We start from the raw sequence: 14848 nt of genomic DNA on the forward strand, positions 1-14848 counted from the left end.
CAAGAGATGAAGAAGGGCATTATATCATAATTAAGGGGTCTATCCACCAAGAAGACCTAACCATTGTAAACATTTATGCTACAAATGTGAAAGCGCCCAAATATATAAATCAATTAATTACAAACATAAAGAAACTCATTGATAGTAATACCATAATAGAAGGAGACTTCAACACCCCACTCACAGCAATGGACAGTTCATCTAATTAAAAAATCAACAAGGAAACAATGGCTTTGAATGACACACTAGACCAGATGGACTTAACAGATACATTCAGAACATTTCATCCTAAAGCAACAGAATATACACTCATCTCCAGTGCACATGGAACGTTCTCCAGAATAGAGCATATATTTGGACACAAATTAGCCATAAGTAAGTACAAAAAGATCGAGGTCATACCGTGCATTTTTCAGACCACAACGCTATGAAACTCGAAATCAACCACAAGAAAACATTTGGAAAGGTAACAAATATTTGGAGACTGAAGAACATCCTACTCAAGAATGAATGGGGTAACTAAGCAGTTAAAGAGGAAATTAAAAAGTATATGGAAGTCAATGAAAATGATAACACCACAACCCAAAACCTCTGGTATGTGGCAAAGGTGGTCATAAGAGGAAAGTATATAGCAATCCAGGCCTTCCTAAAGAAAGAAGAAAGATCTCAGATTCACAACCTAACCTTAAGCCTTAAAGACCTGGAAAAAGAACAGCAAATAAAAACAAAAACCAGCAGAAAACACAAAATGATAAATTTTAGAGCAGAATTTAATGCTATCGAAATGAAAATAACAGTAGAACAGATTAATGAAGCCAGAATCTGGTTCTTTGAAAGAATTAACAAAATTGATAAACCAGCTGATTTGATCAAAAAGAAAAAGGAAAGGACCCAAATAAATAAAATCAAAAATGAAAGAGGAGCGATCACAACCAACACAATAGAAATAAAAACATACTAAGAGAATATTGTGAGCAATTATATGCCAATAAAATGGGCATTCTGGAAGAAATGGACAAATTCCTAGAAACATATACACGACCAAAACACGACTGAAACAGGAAGAAATACAAAATTTGAACAGACCCATAACCAATAAACAAATCGAATGAGTAATCAAAAATCTGCCAAAAAAAGAAGAGTCCAGGGCCAGATGACTTCCAGGGGAATTCTACCAAACATTTAAGGAAGCATTAACACCTATTCTCTTGCAGCTGTTCCAAAAAATAGAAATGGAAGGAAAACTTCCAAACTCTTTCTATGAAGCCAGCATGACCTTGATTCCAAAACCAGACAAAGACCCCACTAAAAACGAGAAGTATAGACCAATTTCCCTGATGAACATGGATGCAAAAATCCTCAGCTAGATATTAGCCAACCAGATCCAACAATACATTAAACAAATTATTCACCACGACCAAGTGGGATTTATACCTGGGATGCAGGGCTGATTCAATATATGCAAAACAATTAACATGATTCATCACATCAATAAAACAAAGGAAAAGAACCATATGATCCTCTCAATAGATGCAGAGAAAGCATTTGACAAAAAACAGCATCCTTTCTTGATAAAAACCCTTAAGAAACTAGGGATAGAAGGAACATACCTCGAGATCCTAAAAGCCATATATGAATGACCCAATGCTAATATCATCCTCAATGGGGAAAAACTGAGAGATTTCCCCCTAAGGTCAGGAACAAGACAGGGATGGCCACTCTCGCCACTGTTATTCAACATAGTATTTGAAGTCATAGCCTCTGCAATCAGACAACACAATGAAATAAAAGCCATCCAAATCGGTCAGGGAGTGGTCAAACTTTCACTCTTTGCAGATGATATGATACTCAACGTGGAAAACACAAAAGATTCCACCAAAAACCTACTAGAACTAATTCATGAATTCAGCAAAGTTGCAGGATGTAAAATCAATGCACAGAAATCGGTTGCATTTCTATACACCAACAATGAAGCTACAGAAAGGGAACGAAGGAATTGATCCCATTTACAGTTGCACAAAAAACTATAAAATACCTAGGAAGAAATCTAACCAAAGAGGGGGAAAATCTATACACTGAAAACTATAGAAAGGTTATGAAATAAATTGAAGAAGACATACACACAAAAAATGGAAAAAGTTTCCATGTTCCTGGATAGGAAGAACAAATGTTGTTAAAATGCTGATACTACCCAAAGCAATCTACATATTCAATGCAATCCCTTTCAAAATAACACCACCATTCTTCACAGAGCTAGAACAAATAATCCTAAAATTTGTATGGAACCAGAAAAGACCCTGAATAGCCAAAGCAATCTTGAAAAAGAAAACCAAAGCAAGACACATCACAATCCCAGACTTCAAGCTACACTACAAAGCTGTAATCATCAAGACATTATGGTACTGGCTCAAGAACAGACACTCAGATCAATGGAACAGAATAGAGAACCCAGAAATGAACCCACAAATGTATGGCCAACTAATCTTTGACAAAGCAGGAAAGAATATCCAATGGAATAAAGACAGTCTCTTCAGCAAGTGGTTCTTGGAAAACTGGACAGCAACATGTACAAGAATGAACCTGGACCACTTTATTACACCATACACAAAAATAAACTCAAAATGGATGAAAGACCTCAATGCAAGACAGGAAGCCATCAAAATCCTTGAGGAGAAAGCAGGTAAAAACCTTTGATCTTGGCCCAAGCAACTTCTTACTCAACACGTCTCTGGAGGCAAGGGAGACAAAAGCAACAATGAACTACTTGGACCTCATCAAAGTAAAAAGCTTCTGCCCAGCAAAGGAAATAATCAGCAAAACTAAAAGGCAACAGACAGAATGAGAGAAGATTTTTTGCATATGAAAAATCAGATAAAGGGGTTGTATACAAAATTTATAAAGAAGTTATCAACCTCAACACCCTGAAAACAAATAAACCAGTGAAGAAATGGGCAAAAGACATGAATAGACACTTCTCTAAAGAAGACATTCAGATGGCCAACCGACAAATGAAAAAATGGTCAACATCACTCATCATCAGGGAAATACAAATCAAAACCACAATGAGATACCACCTCACACCTGTCAGAATGGCTAACATTAACAACTCAGGCAACAACAGATGTTGGTGAGGATGTGGAGAAAGAGGATCCCTTTTGCACTGTTGGTGGGAATTCAAGCTGGTACAACCACTCTGGAAAACAGTATGGAGGTTCCTCAAAAAAACTAAAAATAGAACTACCCTAGGGCCCAACAATTGCACTACTAGGTATTTATCCACGGGATACAGGTGTGCTGTTTTGAAGGGACACATGCACCCCAATGTTTATAGCAGCACTATCAACAATAGCTAAAGTATGGAAAGAGCCCAAATGTCCATCGATGGATGAATGGATAAAGAAGATGTGGTATATATATATATATATATATATATATATATATATACACACACACACACAATGGAGTATTACTAGGAAATAAAAAAGAATGAAATCTTGCCATTTGCAACTACGTGGATGGAACTGGAGGGTATTAGTCAGAGAAAGACAAATATCATATGACTTCACTCATATAAGGACTTTAAGAGACAAAACAGATGAACATAAGAGAAGGGAAACAAAAATAATATAACAGGGAGGGCATAAAACATAAGAGACTCATAAATATGGAGAACAAACTGAGGGTTACTGAAGGGGTTGTGGGAGGGTGGATGGTCTAAATGGGTAAGGGGCACTAAGGAATCTACTCCTGAAATCATTGTTGCACTATATGCTACCTAATTTGGATGTAAATTAAAAATAATACAATTTAAGAAACCTGAACAGGTAGATGCAAAATAATGAAAATGGAAAATTTTTCTTTGCCACGTATAGAAACATAAACTCCTAAGAGATTAAATATTAAGAGGAGGGGCGCCTGGGTGGCGCAGTCGGTTAAGCGTCCGACTTCAGCCAGGTCACGATCTCGCGGTCCGTGAGTTCGAGCCCCGCATCAGGCTCTGGGCTGATGGCTCAGAGCCTGGAGCCTGTTTCCGATTCTGTGTCTCCCTCTCTCTCTGCCCCTCCCCCGTTCATGCTCTGTCTCTCTCTGTCCCAAAAATAAATAAAAAACGTTGAAAAAAAATTTAAATATTAAGAGGAGTTACAATGGTGGAGTATTAGGGGAACCCTGGGCATGTCTTCTCCCTCTCACACAGTACACAGATACATCAGTATCAAATCATTTTGTTTTATGTTTGGTTTTAAATTTTTCAATGTTTATTTACTTTTGAGAGAGAAAGAGAGACAGAGCGTGGGTGGAGTGCAGAAGAGAGAGAGGGAGACACAGAATCCGAAGCAGGCTCCAGGCTCTGAACTGGTAGCACAAAGCCCAAAATGGGGCTCAAACTAATGAACCCTAAGGTCATGACCTGAGATGAAGTTGGATGCTTAACCAACTGAGCCACCCAGTCGCCCCAACATCAAATCATTTTGAATATTTAGGAAATATATCTGAGAATTAGGAGGACAATCTTCATAATTTGAGGGAGAGAAGCAGCAGGTACACAGTATGAAGACATGAACTGGCAGGAAGAAAAGCCTCAGTGCCACAGAGGTGAGGGAGCACTTTATGCAAAGAGGAGCAAGAGAGGGGGGGGAAGATAAGTGAATTTTCTTCACACAACCAAAGGGGAAAGTACTTGCCCCAAACCATTGACTGGGGAACTGGGATGAACTACATCAAGTTTTTGCAAAAGGTAGAGCTCATATTTTAAGTCTTTGGAAGTCTGTGCCATTTTCCAGAGTCAATCTGGGTGGGCTGTGATGCTTCTGGGGACTGGGTGGAGATCTGGTGTGGAAAAAATAGTGTGGGGATATGCTGGGTCACACTGGAAGAATATGTTCACTTTCCAGGAGTGCATTTGGAAGAGGGTATATTGCCTCTCCAAGAACAAAAGACTGGCTGGCACCTTAGAGTGATTGTTCAACATCAGGGACAGAGTCACATAAAGGGTGGATAACCTGGTCACAGCTTTTCCCTGTGCTTCACTATAAACTCCAGACACATGCACAGGCATGCAGCTGCTTTTATGGGAGAGAAGGATGTCAGGTGCAGCACTGAGTGGCTCTCCTACAGAGGAGAGGAGCTGGTCTACACCTTGCCAAATCCTTTAAGATTTGGAGTTTTGAATACCATACATGCAGCAGAGATGAAACACAGGAGAGCTGTGATGCCAGGCAGGTCAATGGCCCAGGCACAGATGGCTTGGGGGCAGGGATCTGTTGGAAGCCTGGGTCACAGGAGAGATTATTTCCATTTTTTTTTTTTTTGCAGGCTCCCTGAACAGTGGTGGGTGTGATATCTCTTACCTGGGACAAGAGAGGAGGGTGATGCCATCTTATCTACCCAACCTCCATATATCAGCAAGGTGGTACTTCAGAGAGCAACAAAGCTCTCCCTAGTGGAAGCTGGGCTGCTTACGTCAATCCCCCTCCACCACCACCACTCCCTGCTCCCTAAGGGACATATTTACCAGGGCTCCCCCAGAGTACTAACACAGAAGCCCCATGCATGCACCAAGTATACTGATCACACATTGCTCCAAAGCATCTGCTCCAATTCTGGTGGAAATGGCAACAAGCTTTTCTTTTCTTTTCTTTCTTTTTCTTTTCTTTTTTTTTCTTTTCTTTTCTTTTTTTCTTTTCTTTTCTTTATTTTTTCTTTTCTTTCCTTTCCTTTCCTTTTTTCTTTTTTCTTTTCTTTTCCTTGCCTTTTTCCTTTTCCTTTTCCTTTCCTTTTTATTCCCTTTCTTTTTCACTTTCCCTTTCTTTTTTCCCTTTCTTTTCTCCTTTCTTTTCTTCTTTATTTTCCTTTATGCACTTATTAATTTAATATTTAGGAATCAGACTTATAATACTTTGTTCATTTTTTGTTTATTTGTTTCCATTTCTCATTTTTTGAGTCAAGCTGCTTCTTCTTCTTTTCTTTTTTTGCCTTTCAGTGAAGCTTATAGCTTTTGTTTTGTTTTGTGTTTTTTTTTTTTTTTTTTTGGTTTCTTTTATTCAATTTACTTCTCTCTCTCTCTCTTTTTTGGATCAGGATTTTTTTTTTAATGTGACTTATTTTAACAAAAAGTCAAAGCACATCTACTTAAAGTTCCAAATACTGCCCACTGCAAGCAAGGAAGAACTCTGCAAGGAATGACCAATGAGAAAGAGCAGCCAAATCGCAACAGGAGAGTACACACAGCATATACCAGAAACACATCCTGAAGCACCAGGCCCTAAACAGAGTATGAACCCTCCTTAATATAGCATTACCCTCAGTAGCAGGAATCATAACATGTTTTCATAACATGCAAAAGACAGAAACATAGACAAAAAGACATGATGGAAGAGTTCTCCATCAAAGAAAGATCAAGAAGATGCCACTGCCAGGGGGTTGCCCAAAACAGATTCAATACATAAATGTGAAACATAAAATTACAAATCTCCTTAAAAAATAAAGGACAGACAGTAACTTCCTGGACATTGACATCAACAGCATATTTATAAGTACCTCTCGTGAGGCAATGAAAAAAAATGAACTATTGTGACTATACAAAAAATGAAAAACATTTTGCACAACTATGAAAATGACAACAACAGCAGGAACAAAAAAGCAATTTAACAAGAAGACAACTTCATGAATGGGAGAAGCTATTTGCAAAAGATATTTCCATAAAGGTGTTAATATTCAAAATACATAAAGAACTGACACAACTTAATAGCACACACACACACACACTGATTAAAAAATGGGCAGAGGACCTGAATAGACATTTCTCCAAAAAATATGAACAACCAACAGGCAAATGAAAAGATGCTCAACAGGATTAATAATGCAAGAAATTAAAATTAAAATTAGTTTAGGATACCACCTCATGCCTGTTCTGACTAAAATAAAGACAAGAAGTAAGAAATGTGGGCAAGGATGTGGAGAAAAGGTAAATTATTATACACTGTTGGTGGCAATGTAAATGGATTCCACCACTGTAGAAAACAGTATGGAGGTCCCTCAGAAAGTTAATAAATGAAATACAAAATGACCCTGTTATTCTACTATGAGTATTTACACAAAGAAAATGAAAACCTAATTCAAATATATATGTGCATACTTTATGGTTATTGAAGAATGATTTACATAGGCAAAATATGAAAGAAATCCAAGTGTCCATCCAAATATGAATGAACAAAGATGTAGTATATATGTACAGTGGAATATTAGTGAGTCATAAAATTAATGAGATCCTGACATTTGCAAAACCATGGATGGACCTTCAGGGTAATTATGTGAATACATCAGAGAAAGAGAAATACCATATTAGTTCACTATATCAAGTTTAACACAAACAAAGAAAAAAACAAACAAAAAATTAAACCAAATAGTCTTATAAATACACAGAACAAACTGGTGGCTGCCACATAGGTGGAAGTGGTGGAATGGGTGAATGAGACAAAGGGTATTAAGAGATACAAACTTCAAATTATAATACAAATGTCACAGAGGTTAAAAAATTACAGCATAGGGAATATAATTAACAATGTTATAAGAAAACTTTATGGTGATAGATGGTGACTACATTTACATTAGTGAGCACTGAACAATGAATAGAATTTTAAATCAATATGTTGTCAACTTGAAATTGATATAATATTGTATGTCAATTATACTCCAGTAATATAATAAAATTTACACGTAACAATCCCTCATAAGTAAGACAGAAGATTTTTTATTAGAAACTTTAAGGAAAGAGGAGAATGAAATGATAAATGGAAAATACTAGAAAAAACAAAAGACACTACCAAACAAGAATAGTATTACCAGAATAATTTTCCATCAAACATAGGATAAAATTGTCATTTAAAGAAGGGATATAATAATTGCTTTCATTAAACAAAATCTGATTCAATTTATCACTACTAGACCTGGTTTGAAGATGCAATAAAAGCAGTAGTTTTAACTGAAATAACTGGACAGGAAAACAACAAAATATCTTATTAAAGTACAAATATCACTGATTACAGTAAATATATAGATAAACAGAATGTTGGAATAGTGTGATGGTGGTGGGTAAATGAATTATAACACTAGTACAGAAGAAAATGTGCAAATGTATCAGTAATAGTCATAATATACACTCTTTAATATATACAGAACATAAATAAATTCTGGTATCAAAACTTAATAATGTAAAGCAATAGTTGTGCATAGAATTTTAAATGATATTTATGTTAACATGTTATCAGATTAAAGAGACATTTATATCTATAATAGCTTTATATCAAGTCTCAATAAAAGTATAGTAGATACACAAAAGTTAAATAGAAAAGAATCAAATTGTATCAGCAAAAGATGATCAAACCAGTAGGAAAGACAGGATGAAAAAATATGGGAATAAGAGAACTACACACTATAAAGAAAACTATTTACAAAATGGAAATAATAAGTTCTTGCATAAGGATAGCCTCCTGTCCAGGTGACTCCTTGGTCTAGTACAGAGGTGGGTTGGAGCAATCATGGTTCTGGGGGATTTGATCAGCTACTGAGCTGGATCAGACAGCTCATGGCCTGTGGGCTGTGTTCCAAGGAATCCTACTGTGTGCAGTGTTGTGATGAGTACTTCTTCCAGTACAGTCAAAAAATTTCCTCTCTGCCAGGTGTCTGTGGGAATTGTCCACATTGTGTACATCTGGGTCAGCTTGATGTTCAGGACATTCATTTGCCCTGTCCTGAGCTGGGTTGGAGGACTCCAGGGTATCAGGGTGTGGAGGGATCCCTCAGGTCATGGTCTTGGGTTCCTGTGTTGAGCCTGGTTATAACCACAGGGTTTTGGGAGGGGCTTTCTCCAGATGACTGAGAATCCACTGTACTATGATTCCCTATACCCCACTTCCACCTCCTAATGGAAAAAACATACCTGAGTGGTCTGGCCAGCCTCACAGTGGGAAGCAAGTCCAGAAGTCACTGGGTGCGGGTACATGGACTCTCAGGACCACAGAGGGGCAGAGAGGTAGCCCCAACCAGAAAGCTGGAGTATAGAGTGTCAGCCAGAGGCCCCAGGGCAAGAGTAGTGGGCAGCAGGTTTGTCATTAGCAGGGTAAAGGAACAGGGCAGAGAACGGGAGGAATAGCAGGAGGAGCTGTGGCTGAAGTGCTATTTCTCTCCTCAGTGACACCTGGTCCTTGATTGGCTTTTATAAGAGCCCTGGTCATCACAGTGCCTCCTTGTGATGTAACCACCATGCCTGGAAAATCACCAGGGCTCTCTCAGGCTGGCCTTGTTCAGGTGGCCAATCATGAGGCAGCTCAGCTGGACAATCACCGATGGCTTTCTCATTGGCCCTCCTGACATCATCACCTGGAAACCATGTTTTTAAAAAAAAATTTTTTTTTCAACGTTTTTTATTTATTTTTGGGACAGAGAGAGACAGAGCATGAACGGGGGAGGGGCAGAGAGAGAGGGAGACACAGAATCGGAAACAGGCTCCAGGCTCTGAGCCATCAGCCCAGAGCCCGACGTGGGGCTCGAACTCACAGACCGCGAGATCGTGACCTGGCTGAAGTCGGACGCTTAACCGACTGTGCCACCCAGGCGCCCCCTGGAAACCATGTTTTAAATGAATGTTAACTTTCCTTTATTATGAAATAATAATATTTGGGATGTATTTATTTAAAGTTTAGTCATGGAGGGTTAAAGGGTTAACCAATACAAAGCCAAATGTGTCACTCAGAGTCACTATAACACACCAATATCAATCAATACATGTGTCATGAGACCCGATGAAAACATAGCTCTAAAACAAATGCTAATCTCAACTCATCCATAAGAGCTTAAAAATAAGTCTAGAAAATGGTAAATATTATGTGTTGTACATCTTACCACAATAAAAATATTAAACCTAGAGAAGATAAAGCTGAATCAGAAGTTATTAACTAATTGCCAAAATGTCATTTAACACTCATAAGAAGGGGATAACAAAATCCAGATGTTCAACATGTTCACAGTCTCATGTCCAGCCTCCAATAAAAAATTAGTCAATATCCAAAGAAGCAGGATCCAAAGTTCCAAATTACAGGTGACAATGTGAAAAGAGACATTATAAATATGGTCAGGAATTAAAGGAAAACTTATGTGATGGGAGGAGAAAGGGAAATCATAAAGAAGAATCAAATCAAATTTCTAGACTGAAACTAGGATATGTGAAATGAAAAACTATACCAAATGTTCTTTAAGAACAATGGATGAGGGGCACCAGGGTGGCTCAGAAGGTTAAGCGTCTGACTTTTGCTCAGGTCATGATCTCATGGTTTGTGGATTTGAACCCAAGGTCATGCTCTGTAATGACAGCTCAGAGCCTGGAGCATGCTTCAGATTCTGTATTACCCTCTCTCTATGACCCTCCCCCACTTGTGCTCTGTCTCTTTCTCAAAAATAAATAAACATAAAAAAACTATGATGGTATAATGCAGACAAAAATAATTTGAACTATTTGCAATAGGAACTATGCAAACCAAAGCCTAGAGAGAAAAGGAGATGGGAAATAAATGTAAAGAGCATCAGTGACTCATGGGACAACACCTGAAATGGTGGGACACAACAATAATTGTCTTAAATTTCCAAACAGGATAAAAACCATAAACCCACCCATGCAAGAGGTTCTGTGAGCCCCAAGCAGAAAAACACAAACACCAAATCAGACAGTAGTCTATAACAATGAAACTGTGGAAATGAATGAGAAAGGGAAAATCTGAAAACAGTCAGAAAACACACATGGTACACATGGGGAAAAAGGATAAATTGGCTGGCAACTCTTTATTAGAAGAAAATGCAAACCAATAATATTGAATGGCATCTTTAAATTCTGAAAGAAGAAAAATGACAATGCCAAGTTCAAATTCTACATCTAGCAAAATATGCTTAAATAAATGAAGAAAAATAAATCCATTTGAGGCATATCAACACTGAGACTGCCTGTGAAAAAACTCACACTACAATACAAATTGGAGTTCTTCAGGGAAATAGACAATGGTACCATAGGGGCACTGGTATCAAGGAAAGAATGAAGAAGGTAAAAATAGTAACTGGAGGGGTGCCTGAGTGGCTCAGTCGGTTAAGCAACTGACTTCGGCTCAGGTCATGATCTCACAGTTCATGGGTTTGAGTCCCGCATCAGGCTCTGTGCTGACAGCTCGGAGCCTGGAGCCTGCTTCGGATTCTGTGTCTCCCTCTCTCAGCCCCTCCCACACTTCTGCTCTGTCTCTCTCTCTCTCAAAAATAAGTAAAATGTAAAAAAAATTAAATAAAAAAAGTAAGTTGAAATATATCAGACTTTCATGATCTCATTTAAAATTTTCTTCTACAAGATACGAAACGTTTAAGGAAATATAAAAGCAATATACTGTTGTGTTTATAGCAAATGTCAAGTAAAACAGGATAATAATGGCACACTGCTCAAAAAGGGGGATTGGAAGTTTATTATTGTGTTGTGTTGTGTGTTGTACATAGAGTGAAAAAACATATATATGTGAAGAAATATTATTTGATGGCAGATGGTGACAGATTAGAGACTCAAGTTTTAATACTCAACCACATACAACCCAATGTTTATAGCTGCACTGTCAATAATAGAAAAACTATGGAAAGAGTCCAAATGGCCATCAAATGATGAGTGGATAAAAAAAGATATAGTATATATATATATATATATATATATATATACACACACCACACACACACACAAAGGACTATTACTCATCCATAAAAAGTAATTAAATCTTTCTATTTGCAGCAACATGGATGGGAGTAGAGTGTATTATGCTAGGTGAAATAAGTCAGTCAGAAAAGACAGATATCATATGCTATCCATATGTAGGATTTAAGAAACACAACAGATGAACAAAGGGAAAGGAAGGAAAAGTAAGATAAAAACAGTGATGGAGCAAACCATAAGAGATCTTAAATACAGAGAACAAACTGACGGTTGATGAAAGGGGAGGGGAACACAGGTAAGGGTTCAACAGGTGATGGGCATTAAGGAGGGCACTTTATGGGATGAGCATTGGGTGTGATATATAAGAGATTAATCACTAGGCTCTACTCCTGAAAACCAAGAAAACACTGTATTTTTTTAATATATGAAATTTATTGTCAAATTGATTTCCATACAACACCCAGTGTTCATCCCAAAAGATGCCTTCTTCAATTCCCATCACCCACCCTCCCCTTCCTCCCACCCTCCTATCAACCCTCAGTTTGTCCTCAGTTTTTAAGAGTATATTATGGTTTGGCTCTCTCCCACTCTCTTTTTTTTTTCCTTCCCTTCCCCCAAGGGTTTCTGTTAAGTTTCTCAGGATCCACATAAGAGTGAAAACATATGGTATCTGTCTTTCTCTGTATGGCTTATTTCACTTAGCATCACACTCTCCAGTTCCATCCACATTGCTACAAAGGGCCATATTTCATTCTTTCTCATTGCCACATAGTACTCCATTGTGTATATAAACCACAATTTCTTCATCCATTCATCAGTTGATGGACATTTAGGCTCTTTCCATAATTTGGCTATTATTGAGAGTGCTGCAATAAACATCGGGGTACAAGTGCCCCTATGCATCAGTACTCCTGTATCCCTTGGGTAAATTCCTAGCAGTGCTACTGCTGGGTCATAGGGTAGGTCTATTTTTAATTTTTTGAGGAACATCCACACTGTTTTCCAGAGCAGCTGCACCAGTATGCATTGGCACTAACAGTGCAGGAGGGTTTCCATTTCTCCACATCCTCTCCAGCATCTATCGTTTCCTGATTTGTTCATTTTGGCCACTCCGCGTGAGGTGATATCTGAGTGTGGTTTTGATTTGTATTTCCCTGATGAGGAGTGATGTTGAGAATCTTTTCATGTGCCTATTAGGCACATGTATGTCTTCTTTAGAGAAGTGTCTATTCATGTTTTCTGCCCATTTCTTCACTGGGTTATTTGGTTTTCGGGTGTGGAGTTTGGTGAGTTCTTTATACATTTTGGATACTAGCCCTTTGTCTGATATGTCATTTGCAAATATCTTTTCCCATTCCATTGGTTGACTTTTAGTTTTGTTGACTGTCTTCTTTGCTGTGCAGAAGCTTTTTATCTTCATAAGGTCCCAGTAGTTCATTTTTGCTTTTAATTCCGTTGCCTTTGGGGATGTGTCAAGTAAGAAATTGCTACGACTGAGGTCAGAGAGGTCTTTTCCTGCTTTCTCCTCTAGGGTTTTGATGGTTTCCTGTCTCACATTCAGGTTCTTTATCCATTTTGAGTTTATTTTTGTGAATGGTGTAAGAAAGTGTTCTAGTTTCAATCTTCTGCATGTTGCTGTCCAGTTCTCCTAGCACCAATTGTTAAAGGGACTGTCTTTTTCCCATTGGATGTTCTTTCCTGCTTTGTCAAAGATGATTTGGCCATACTTTTGTGGGTTTAGTTCTGGGGTTTCTATTCTATTCCATTGGTCTATATGTCTGTTTTTGTGCCAATACCATGCTGTCTTGATGCTTACAGTTTTGTAGTAGACGCTAAAGTCTGGGATTGTGATGCCTCCTGCTTTGGTCTTCTTCTTCAAAATTACTTTGTCTATTCGGGGCCTTTTGTGGTTCCATATGAATTTTAGAATTGCTTGTTCTAGCTTCAAGAAGAATGCTGGTGCAATTTTGATTGGATTTCATTGAATGTGTAGATAGCTTTGGGTAGTATTGACATTTTAACAATATTTATTCCTCCAACCTATGAGCACGGAATGTATTTCCATTTCTTTATATCTTCTTCAATTTCCTTCATAAGCTTTCTATAGTTTTCAGCATACAGATCTTATACATCTTTGGTTAGATTTATCCCTAGGTATTTTATGCTTCTTGGTGCAATTGTGAATGGGATCAGTTTCTTTATTTGTCTTTCTGTTGCTTCATTATTAGTGTATAAGACTGCAACTGATTTCTGAACATTGATTTTGTATCCTGCAACTTTGCTGAATTCATGTATCAGTTCTAGCAGACTTTTGGTGGAATCTATCAATTTTTCCATGTACAATATCATGTCATCTGCAAAAAGTGAAAGCTTGACTTCATCTTTGCCAACTTTGATGCCTTTGATTTCCTTTTGTTGTCTGATTGGTGATGCTAGCACTTCCAACACTATGTTAAACAACAGAAGTGAGAGTGGACATCCCTGTCATGTTCCTGATCTCAAGGGGAAACTCAGTTTTTCCCCATTGAGGATGATGTTAACTGTGGGCTTTTCATAAATGGCTTTTATGATGTTTAAGTATGTTCCTCCTATCCTGACTTTCTCGAGGGTTTTTATTAAGAAAGTTTGCTGAATTTTGTCAAATACCTTTTCTGCATCAGTTGACAGAATCATATGGTTCTTATCTTTTCTTTTATTAATGTGATGTATCACGTTGATTGATTTGCGAATGTTGAACCAGCCCTGCATCCCAGGAATGAATCCCACTTGATCATGGTGAATAATTCTTTTTATATGCTGTTGAATTCGATTTGCTAGTATCTTATTGAGAATTTTTGCCTCCATATTCATCAGGTATATTGGCCTGTAGTTCTCTTTTTTTCACTGGATCTCTGTCTGGTTTAGGAATCCAAGTAATACTGGCTTCATAGAATGAGTCTGGAAGTTTTCCTTCCTTTTCTATTTTTTGGAATAGCTTGAGAAGAATAGGTGTTATCTTTGCTTTAAATATCTGGTAGAACCCCCCTGGGAAGCCATCTGGTCCTGGACTCTTATTTCTTGGGAGATTTTTGATAACTGATTCAATTTCTTCTCTGGTTATGGGTCTGTTAAAGCTTT

This window comes from Felis catus, chromosome A1, assembly GCF_018350175.1.
Source record: "Felis catus isolate Fca126 chromosome A1, F.catus_Fca126_mat1.0, whole genome shotgun sequence".
Lineage (NCBI taxonomy): Eukaryota > Metazoa > Chordata > Mammalia > Carnivora > Felidae > Felis > Felis catus.